Raw genomic sequence first — 8,663 nt, forward strand, 5'->3', positions numbered from 1 at the left:
AGAAGCAGGTTGTTCTTGATTTGTAAGTGCAGCAGGTGATGATGTGGTGGGGTAAGCTATAGAAATAGGTGGGTCAGTAGGGGAAAAAGAAGAATGGTTGGCCGGAGGGTTGGGCGTGGCTGGAGAGATGGGATCATCTTGTCTTGAAAGTGTGAAGTTGTGCTAAGGGGAAAAGGTTGGGTTGGTTGGAGGAAAGGTATGCGGGCCCAAGGTTGGATGGAATGGATCAAGGTCTACTATGTGTGGTGTGGGTAGGACATGCAATTGGTCTGATGGTGTGGTTGGGCTGAGAGTGTGGAAAGGAAAATGGTGCGAAAAAAAATTAACATCCCTATTGATGAAAATTTTGTGGGTGGTGAGATCATACAACTTCTAAGCTTTTTGCCCACTAGGATACCCCAAAAAAAAACCTTTTCTTGGCACGAGTATCAAATTTGGAGGTTGGATGATTATTGGTGGCAAAAGCAAGACACCCAAAGACTCTCATATGTTCATAGGAAGGTGGGCTTGAAAAAGTAAAGCCCGTGCCATTTCAATGAGATGGTGATGTTTGCGTTCTACGACCCCGTTTTGTTGGGGGGTGTAAATGCAAGATCTTTGGTAAATGACCCCATGATCTGTGAAAAAATTGCGAAGGGAATAAAATTCTCCCTCATTGTCCACACGTATCTGTTTGATTTTGGTGTTGAACTGTGTTTGGGTATAGGCAAAAAAGGATCGAAGGTGCTCTTGTGTTTCGCTTTTATTGCGCATGAGAAAAATCCATGTAAACCTTGTAAAATCATCCACCACAGTCAAAAAGTAATGTGCCCCGGATAAAGAGGCTATTTTATGTGGACCCCAAATATCACAGTGAATGAGTGCGCAAAGGTGAGAGGAGGTGATGGAACTATTAGTAAATGGGAGTGTGTCTGTTTGGCCAATGGAAAAATATCACAAATATTATTTGAAGAGCAAGGGAAATTTAGCAATGTTTTGGACATAAAATTTAAGCGAGCCGAAGATAGGTGACCCAAACGGCGATGCCATAAATCTGCGGAAGCTGAAGCCAAATGACAAGATGGATTAGATTTATTTGGAGAGAAGTTTGGAGAAGCCAATGCTACTAAATAGTACAAGCCTCCACGTCGCTTACCCAGACCAATCGTCCACCTCGTAGCTAAATTCTGCAAAACACACCATTGTGGAAAGAAAGTTACTGAACAAGTTAAATCCTCTGTAATCTTACTCACTATTAAGCCTTTTGAGTAACCCCCTTCGTATTTGCACATCTTCTTTGAGGTTACCAATTTTTCATTGTAGCAAACCAGAATAACAACTGTCTCCATTTTTTACCATGACAAAACAACATTTTATTACCACAGTACAACCACGATAACCAGGCAATAAGCAGGCAATACAATAGCAATATAACCACAATATAACAACAATATAATAGCAACACAATGGCAATACGACAGCAAAATAACAGGAACACAACAACATCCACTACAACAAATGGAAAATCCCAAGTTTCAAGATTTACATATCAGATCAATCTGAAAGCAATTGGTAAAAACCCAGATAGAGTATGAAGATTCAAAAAATTATAGGTGGACAATAAGTATACAATAAATATATATTTATAGGTTGTAATTGCAAAAAAAAAAATGAGAAGGGGTGATATTTTCACAAAAAATTATAAAATGGGTGGCATTTTGAGCTATTTCCGAATTTTTTTATATGCCTTGTTTGTTGTGTTAAATCTCCACCGCCCAAGCCATCTAATGGATCAAACACTACTACGTTTTATGGTTTGCGCGACGAATAAAATTTTGTCGCGCAAAGTTACTTTTAGTCGCACAAATTTCTGCGTGACTGAAAATTCGTCGTGCACAATTTATCACATAAGAGCGTGAAGAAGCGGTTAACCCGTTGCACAAAGGTTTAGGGGCAGCAGAATTGTTCGTCGGACACACCTTTGGCGGCGAAAGTAGGTTCATCGCGAAAACACTGAGCAACGAACAATATTAGTCGTTAAACGTTGTGCGCAGATATTTGCGCCACGAATAGTTCTTCGTCGCGTACTTTGTGTCTCCAACTTTTGCGCGACGAACAATATTGCGCGACAATAATTATTTCGTCGCGCATATCTTTTTTGCGCAACTAAACTCTTTGTCGCGCAAGAATAAATGACATGCATTTAAAATATATTTTTACGTTTTTATATTTTGTAAAATGTGCCTTTGCGCGACGAGAAATGTTTCGTCGCGCAAAAGTAATATATATTATATAAATTTAATATTACGTTTTTTTTTTAAAATTTTGTTAAAAAATGAATTTTGTTTTTTTTTTTGTAATAAAATGAAATTGCAAAAAATAAATGAATTGTAAAGAATACATTTATTATATAAAATAAAATAAATGTATACTACAATATAAAATTTTTAAAAATAATTATGAAAATAAAAAACTAATAAAATAATGTTGCAAAATCTACATTGTCGTCTGGCGCATGCGGCTCGAAGGTCTGGGCAGGGGCCATGGTTTGGTGGGGATGCTCTGGGTGGACGGGCTTGAAGGTCGACGTATCAACTGCAGGACTAGAATGTCGGACCGTGCGAGGGACTGCAGAATCACCAACATCTGACTTTGAAGAGTGGCCACATTTGCAGTCAAACCAGTCACCTGACTTGATCGCTGATGGAGTGCAGGTTCCCTCTGCGGGCATTCCCCATCCCTCGACAATATGTCCCCGGCCTCCTCCCGAGAGTCTGATCCAACGTCTCCATCAAGATCTGGAACCCAGCATCCTATGGAGGATCCACAGACTCAATCGGAGTATCGAGGAAGCGAGGCGGACTCCTTAAGAACCAACTGGCTTCTCTCCACTATCGTCCTCTATTTAACACAACATTAAAATTTAAATTAAAACATTCATATAATAACCTTTAAACTTGAATGTGTAACATAAGAACTAAAATTAAATAATACTTACATGAAGGGACTCGGCCAACTCATTCCCAGGTCGAACATAAACGTCGCCAAAGACGTCGATCTCGAATTTGGACCCCCCCTAAATTGAACAAGAGAAGAAAAATATTAGTACGAAAAAAATAAATTAAGAATAATGACATATTAAAAATTAAAATTATTTTATTATTAGCCGGTGTCGTGCATCCATCCTATATGAGAAGGGCCTGGAACCTGAATGATGGAGAAGAGTATTCTTCTTCCTATTGCCCTTATTGACTTTAGCTTTATTCTGTTATACAAAAAATAAAATGTATTAGTTGAAATTGAAATGAAAAATAAAAGATTAAATAAACATGAGTAAGAAATATATAATAAATTTGAAATTCATATTACACATTACCATAACATCGGGCGCCTGAAAATGAGCGTAGAGCCATGCCCAACTATCCTCCCGTCCCTCCAGCTCCTTTGGGCAACCCTCCCAAAGTGCGACTTCCAGATCATCAAAAGCCTCAAAATGGTGGTGCAAGTCGCTCTTCCATTGCTTGTACCTCTCAGGAAGAGTCTGTTGATGTACGCTAACGACTCGTCGTCGAGGTCCTCCAAGTTGTAGTTCATTTGCAATTTAATTACATACATTAAGTAATTAAAATATATAAAGTTTGAAAGAAAAATAATTAAAAGGTAGGATACATACAGACAACTGGCCGCGCACCTCCTCCTTCATCTCGTCAGGCATGACCTTCCAAGACTTCCATTGCATCGGGCAATGGGTCTGCACGACATGACCAATGTCGTGGGCCAAGGAGCTATACAACTCCGATGTCGGTGCAGCCCGATGTTGCTCGTTGTATCCGATGTTGATACGATGTTGGTCACCCGGGTAACCTTCGTCGTCTTCAAATGCCGACACGGCCCTCGGGTGTTCTTCTTGGCTGCAAATTTAACTAAAAAATAGACACACAAATACAAAAACAATAACAATAACAACAGCAAAAAAAAAAAAACAAACAATTGGAGTTGAAGGAAATCTATACCTGGTTGTGACCCCGACGCATCGATCAATGTGGTGTCGGTGGTCTTGTGGGCCGATGACGCGGTTGGTGCTAAAAGGCTGCACCAGCCGAAGCCGATGAGGCGAGCGGCTGGGACTCCACGGGACCAACTACCACGTGGTCCATCGGTGTTGGCGCGAGAGGCGACAAATGCGGCTGAGCCGGGGCTCGAACTCTGTACATTCGTCACCGACCTATGACGTGTAATCATGTCTGACATCTGCACAATTTCATTAATACACATACAATTTTATTAAAGATTGTAAACTAATTAATTAAAAGCATATAATGATGTAGGGTTTGCGAGTTTGGAGTATCCGGGACTCCGATCCACGATCTGTCGAATTCTACACAATCTTAGAAATAGAAGGTACAACATACATAAATTTGAGTTCGATCGAATGGTCCGAACATATCAAACCCGGAAATCGCATAATAGGCAAAATCCGTTCGAGACTCAAACAGTAACCAAATTCTAATCCGAACACACCTACGCGCTCGTGACAACTAGGGGATTGCACTAGGACCCAATGCACACATACGTATCCCACGAGCCACCACACGCGCCGGTAAAGCGTGGGTGTCCACAGCGATAACAATTGCCGAAAAATTCAAAAAACTAAGGGCCAAGGTTCCTACCCTAGGTTCAAAACATCATTTGGAGCCACTTTTGTTCTCAGACTTACCCCGAAAAATGGCCAGCAATGGCCAGAATTTAAATTCAAAATCCGGCCAAAACCTAGGGTTTCAATTTCACAAACCTATTGTGACAATTCAATAATTCATACCCAATCATCAGCTAGAGCAAGACAAATAGGAAAGAAACCATACCTCAGGTGTGGAAATTGGTGGTTGGAGGAGAGAGAATCACACTGGAGAAGAATCTATGGCAGCAATTCTGCGCAGTGACGACGATGAAGGTGGAAGCTCCAGGTTGGATGGTTGTGGCGGCCCTGGTCCTAAATTCCGCGGAGTAGGTGGTTGAGGTGACGGTGGAGAGAGAGAGAGAGAGAGTTAGGGCAAAAAGTTTGAAACTGGGGAAGAAGGAGGCGCTCATGTCATTTTTGAAACTTTAATCAATTTTGCGCAACGAACAACTAAAAACGTCGCGCAAAAAATTTTAAATGAATCTTTGCGAGACGAAATTGTTATAATTTTGTCGCGCAATGTTGCAAGTCCGACAAAATTTGGGATTAGGGGTTAGGGTTTGTGCAATTTTGCGCAACGAAAAATATGATCGTCGCGCAAGGGTCCCAGTGATTCACTTTGCGCGATGAAAAAGGAACTCCGTCGTCAGCGCAATGTTGTGAGTCCGCCAAATTTTAGGAAATGGTTCTAGGGTTTGTGCGGTTTTGTGTGACAAATACTGGGTACCGTCGCGCAAAGCTATTATTCCGCCAAAATTTGGGCTTTAGGGTTTCTAGGGAAAGCAAGAAGGTGAAAGGCTTGAATGAGATTGCGCGACGAAGAACTATGATTTCGTCGCGCAATCCTTTTATTCGCCAAAAAATTGGCCTAAGTGTTCAAAAGGGAAGACAATGAAAGGTTGAATGAGTTGTACGACGAAGGCGATAATCTCGTCGCTCAAGCATGTGCCTGCACACATTATCGCGACGAAAAATCTGGTTTACACACAATCCTTTATTCGCCAAAAATTGGACTAAGTGTTTAAAAGGGGGAGGCGGTGAAAGGGCTGAATGAGAGTTGCGCGAAAGAACGATAATCTCGTCGTGCAATCCACATTGCATACTTTATGTGACGGATAGACTCTCTTAATCGCGCGGTCCTAAACCTTAAAACCTAAACCCTAAACTAGTTTCAATGATCCAACCGGCAAAGTTGTTTTTTTATACTTCAAGATCATTATACGCCGAAAATCGGAAAAAACAAACATTCAAAGATCAGGTAACGGGACAAAAAATTTCGACGGTTATAAATGAAAAGTCACGATTTAATGGTTATTTTAACTCCGATTTTGATGATTTTTTACAGGTACACTCCTTGACCCTATATGAATACAATGACTGAATTTGATCTTCAATTTAAGATATTTACACTATGGGATACCACATAATCTTATGTTATATTTAACGAAAGTATATGTAAACTCTTCATTGTTGGTGAATACATTGTTTTGATGGCATACGCATTCTATAAAACTAGTTTCAGTAATCCAGCCGTCAAACTTGTTTGTTTATACTTCGAGATCATAGACCCCAAAAATCGAAAAAAAAAAAACATTCAGAGATCAAGCAACGGGACAAAACTTTTCAATGGTTATAAATGAAACGTCATGATTTAACGGTTATTTGAACTCCGATTTTGATGATTTTTTACAGCTACACTCCTTGACCCTATATGAATACAATGAACTAATTCGATCGTTAATTTCAAATATATAAGTGTATATATATTATATTACAGTAAAATAATATATACTTGTGCGACGAGAAGTCAGTTTCGTCGCACAAAACGCTTCGCGACAGATGGTGTGTTGTTGAGCAAAATTCTAACTTTACGTGACGATTTAGGAGTTCTGCGTCGCGGAAACAATGTGCGACGAGAGTAGTTTCGTCACGCAAGGATTTGGCTCCATTTACATATGTAGCTTAACTTATGTATCATTTTCATTTTTTTAAAAATGTTTTGTGTCAATAATTTTCAAACTTTGTATGAAAAGGGTTTGGATATATTTATTTACCAATGTTTTATAACAAAATTGTTTTTCATTTTTCATCTTTTAAAAGTATTTTGTCAAAATTATTATTAGAAGGGCTTGGATATATTGATTTACCAATGTTTTATAACTAAATTTATTTTAATAATGTTTCATTTCTGCACATATATAAGGTTTTGATATAACAGCTACATATATTCAAATATTTATACTACACAAAATCTGTACACTAACATAATATAATTAAAAAAAATTCATTATTCATCATTTGAACTATAATAACTTTCGTTATCGTCACTATCATCACTTTCGGTCTCCCAATCCTCCTCCTCCTCTATAACTACATCATCGTCGTTGCTCGGGCCCACTGCAACATCGTATCATGGAATATCACCAAGGTCAATTGTAATTGACTGAATTGGTATTTCGATTGAAGACACTCCTTGTATTTGAAACGGTTCTTGTATAACATTTGTATCTTGAAGTGTTTCGGCATCACTTTCCATTGACGATTCGAAACGTTGGTCAGCCACATTGTCGACGTTGTTGTTAGTTGGGTTTAGTTCTGGTATAGCATACACTTTCCTATGATCCATCTTCTAAACAACTTTCCAACTGTTCCTGGCTTTAGGGTCATCTAGATACACAATTTGTGTTGTCATGTTTGTCAAAATGTAAGGGTCGTCATCATACCAAGTTATGTTAATGTTCACAGATTGTAAGCCATGGTCGATTTTAACATGTCCTAGCCTATTTAGGTTGGTATCAAACCATTTACACTTAAACATGATCACTTGGTATCGATCTTTGTAAAGCAATTGCATAACAGTTGTGAGTTTGCCATATAAATCAATGTCCGTACTTTCGCCTCCACCTAGGACATGGACACTGCTGTTTTGCGTACAAAACTTGTCATCTCATGCAGCCCCCAAAAATTTGACACCGTTAACATTACAACCCGAGAACAATTTAGCTCGAATCGGGCCAAACGCTAAGTTATATAACCCATCACTGTAAGTGGGGGAATTCAATGATTTCAACTTATTCACCTAATATTATACAAAACCATTCACATGTTAGTATGACAAAATTAAATACTACAATTTATATTTGTCAAATACAAAACACTTATAACTTACAGAATCCAAAAACCACTGTGGAAACAATTCATGGTGTTTTTGGGCAACCAAATGTGATGGATGTTCTGCCTTCATCATCTCTTCATGCTCATCTAAGTATATCATTATCTCATCACAATTGTTCAGTACGAACCAATGCGCTACCTCCATGTCATTTCTAGAAAACGACTCTCCTCGTCCAGGATCTCCAAAGGGTCGTGCGTTTTGGGGAAAAACAGAAAGTTTTTCATTTCTCATACCTCCGTCATTATTGCGCTGAGGACGATTGAAAGCTGTCTCCACATCTGTTAAATACATTCCACAGAAAGTAAGTGACTCATATTGAACCCAAGCCTCTATAATTGATTCTTCGGGCTTCGCCCTGGGCACTTTTTCACTCTCCGAGAAGCCTGCCAAAATAAAATGATATGATACAAATTAGTAAGCCTGCGATAATGATGCATACACAAACGATAAGGATTATATATACCTTTCTATTGGATACATCCAGCGATAGTTGACAGGACCAGCAAGCAATGCCTCTTCTGGCAAGTGGACCATCACGTGCATCATACTTGTGAAGAAAGCTAGAGGGAATATCATCTCAAACTTGCATAGGACTTGGACAATGTCATGGTGCAATTGAAACATGTCTATCTTTTGCAATGTTTTTGCCGTCAGTTGGGAAAAGAATTTGGACAATAACATGATTGGCTTCACTACATCTTCCGGCAATAAGTGTCGAATACCCACAGGAAATAGGCATTGCATAAACACATTGTAGTCATGGCTCTTAAGGCCAGTAAATTTACTCTCGTCAACATTCAGGCAACGTGCGATATTAGGGTCAAGCATCTT

The 8,663-nt window shown here is 39.2% G+C and overlaps 1 pseudogene; it reads right to left on the reverse strand.

Annotated features, from left to right (window-relative positions):
• Nucleotides 1–2,663: 2,663 nt before the first annotated feature.
• On the reverse strand, nucleotides 2,664–8,074 carry LOC148917668 (uncharacterized; annotated as a pseudogene).
• Nucleotides 8,075–8,663: the final 589 nt, after the last annotated feature.

This window comes from Prunus mume, linkage group LG4 (genome assembly GCF_029339155.1).
Source record: "Prunus mume cultivar Tortuosa linkage group LG4, ASM2933915v1, whole genome shotgun sequence".
NCBI classification, from domain to species: domain Eukaryota; kingdom Viridiplantae; phylum Streptophyta; class Magnoliopsida; order Rosales; family Rosaceae; genus Prunus; species Prunus mume.